This window comes from Schistocerca americana, unplaced genomic scaffold, assembly GCF_021461395.2.
Source record: "Schistocerca americana isolate TAMUIC-IGC-003095 unplaced genomic scaffold, iqSchAmer2.1 HiC_scaffold_47, whole genome shotgun sequence".
NCBI lineage: Eukaryota > Metazoa > Arthropoda > Insecta > Orthoptera > Acrididae > Schistocerca > Schistocerca americana.
Genome location: NW_025726203.1, coordinates 1,742,253 through 1,745,000, shown reverse-complemented (window position 1 = coordinate 1,745,000; position 2,748 = coordinate 1,742,253). Strand labels below are relative to the sequence as shown.

The 2,748-nt window shown below is 54.7% G+C and overlaps 2 non-coding genes across 2 annotated transcripts; both read right to left on the bottom strand.

Annotated features, from left to right (window-relative positions):
• Positions 1 to 19: 19 nt before the first annotated feature.
• Positions 20 to 174, bottom strand: LOC124583902. Its single transcript, XR_006974333.1, has one exon. It is a non-coding gene; the product is annotated as a 5.8S ribosomal RNA (ribosomal RNA).
• A 351-nt stretch (positions 175 to 525) lies between these two features.
• On the bottom strand, positions 526 to 2,435 carry LOC124584212. The gene has a single exon (XR_006974614.1). It is a non-coding gene; the product is annotated as a small subunit ribosomal RNA (ribosomal RNA).
• Between the last annotated feature and the right edge of the window lie 313 nt (positions 2,436 to 2,748).

Genomic DNA, 2,748 nt, shown 5'->3' with positions numbered 1-2,748 from the left:
GCGCTTCAGTATACGTAGCCGACCCTCAGCCAGACGTGGCCCGGGAACGGAATCCATGGACCGCAATGTGCGTTCGAAACGTCGATGTTCATGTGTCCTGCAGTTCACATGTCGACGCGCAATTTGCTGCGTTCTTCATCGACCCACGAGCCGAGTGATCCACCGTCCTGGGTGATCTTTTCTTAGTTTCCACTGTCTCTTTCAAGACAGTTGCATAGGCGGGACGTAGGCGTGTGGCGGCCCCTGTTCAAGCGTTCTGTGTCCAACGGCCTCACGGCCGATGGGCGTCGTACGGCTCCACACCGGAGCGGACAGGCAGTCGGGCGAAAGTCATTCAAAACCGGCGCCAGGCGCCAGGTGCCGCAGGCCAGCCGCTCCAGCGCTTCAGCGCTCGTACCACACAACATTGGCGTTAGTTTTGAGAAGCACGCGTGGTTCCGCACGCGGCGCACGGCTACTGCGAGCCGTACAGGTAGCGTGTTGCGCGACACGACACGCACATCGAAAGACATGCAGTCTAGTCGGTAATGATCCTTCCGCAGGTTCACCTACGGAAACCTTGTTACGACTTTTACTTCCTCTAAATGATCAAGTTTGGTCATCTTTCCGGTAGCATCGGCAACGACAGAGTCAATGCCGCGTACCAGTCCGAAGACCTCACTAAATCATTCAATCGGTAGTAGCGACGGGCGGTGTGTACAAAGGGCAGGGACGTAATCAACGCGAGCTTATGACTCGCGCTTACTGGGAATTCCTCGTTCATGGGGAACAATTGCAAGCCCCAATCCCTAGCACGAAGGAGGTTCAGCGGGTTACCCCGACCTTTCGGCCTAGGAAGACACGCTGATTCCTTCAGTGTAGCGCGCGTGCGGCCCAGAACATCTAACGGCATCACAGACCTGTTATTGCTCAATCTCGTGCGGCTAGAAGCCGCCTGTCCCTCTAAGAAGAAAAGTAATCGCTGACAGCACGAAGGATGTCACGCGACTAGTTAGCAGGCTAGAGTCTCGTTCGTTATCGGAATTAACCAGACAAATCGCTCCACCAACTAAGAACGGCCATGCACCACCACCCACCGAATCAAGAAAGAGCTATCAATCTGTCAATCCTTCCGGTGTCCGGGCCTGGTGAGGTTTCCCGTGTTGAGTCAAATTAAGCCGCAGGCTCCACTCCTGGTGGTGCCCTTCCGTCAATTCCTTTAAGTTTCAGCTTTGCAACCATACTTCCCCCGGAACCCAAAAGCTTTGGTTTCCCGGAGGCTGCCCGCCGAGTCATCGGAGGAACTGCGGCGGATCGCTGGCTGGCATCGTTTATGGTTAGAACTAGGGCGGTATCTGATCGCCTTCGAACCTCTAACTTTCGTTCTTGATTAATGAAAACATACTTGGCAAATGCTTTCGCTTCTGTTCGTCTTGCGACGATCCAAGAATTTCACCTCTAACGTCGCAATACGAATGCCCCCGCCTGTCCCTATTAATCATTACCTCGGGTTCCGAAAACCAACAAAATAGAACCGAGGTCCTATTCCATTATTCCATGCACACAGTATTCAGGCGGGCTTGCCTGCTTTAAGCACTCTAATTTGTTCAAAGTAAACGTGCCGGCCCACCGAGACACTCACTCAAGAGCACCCTGGTAGGATTGCAACGGGGTCCGCCTCGGGACGCACGAGCACGCACGAGGCGCGTCGCACGCCTTCAGCTCGCCCCACCGGCAGGACGTCCCACGATACATGCCAGTTAAACACCGACGGGCGGTGAACCAACAGCGTGGGACACAAATCCAACTACGAGCTTTTTAACCGCAACAACTTTAATATACGCTATTGGAGCTGGAATTACCGCGGCAGCTGGCACCAGACTTGCCCTCCAATAGATACTCGTTAAAGGATTTAAAGTGTACTCATTCCGATTACGGGGCCTCGGATGAGTCCCGTATCGTTATTTTTCGTCACTACCTCCCCGTGCCGGGAGTGGGTAATTTGCGCGCCTGCTGCCTTCCTTGGATGTGGTAGCCGTTTCTCAGGCTCCCTCTCCGGAATCGAACCCTGATTCCCCGTTACCCGTTACAACCATGGTAGGCGCAGAACCTACCATCGACAGTTGATAAGGCAGACATTTGAAAGATGCGTCGCCGGTACGAGGACCGTGCGATCAGCCCAAAGTTATTCAGAGTCACCAAGGCAAACGGACCGGACGAGCCGACCGATTGGTTTTGATCTAATAAAAGCGTCCCTTCCATCTCTGGTCGGGACTCTGTTTGCATGTATTAGCTCTAGAATTACCACAGTTATCCAAGTAACGTGGGTACGATCTAAGGAACCATAACTGATTTAATGAGCCATTCGCGGTTTCACCTTAATGCGGCTTGTACTGAGACATGCATGGCTTAATCTTTGAGACAAGCATATGACTACTGGCAGGATCAACCAGGGAGCTGCGTCAACTAGAGCTGAGCAGCCGGCCGCCCGGGAGTGTGTCCCGGGGGCCCACGCGAACACGCAAGCGTCCGCTCAATTATTCTGCAAACAGGAGGAGGCTGAGCTCCCCTGCACCATACACCTCGAAACCCTCTCAGGTCCCGGCGGCGCGCAGCGCCGTCCTAAGTACTTGGTCGGGTTCGAGAGAGGCGCAATCGCCCGGAGTTTGGCGAGTAGACGCTTTAGGTGCGACCACCCGTGCTCCCAACTGAGCTTGCCGCTGCCGACAGAGGCCCGGGAGCGTGCTGTCGTTGCATTGCCGGCGGGAG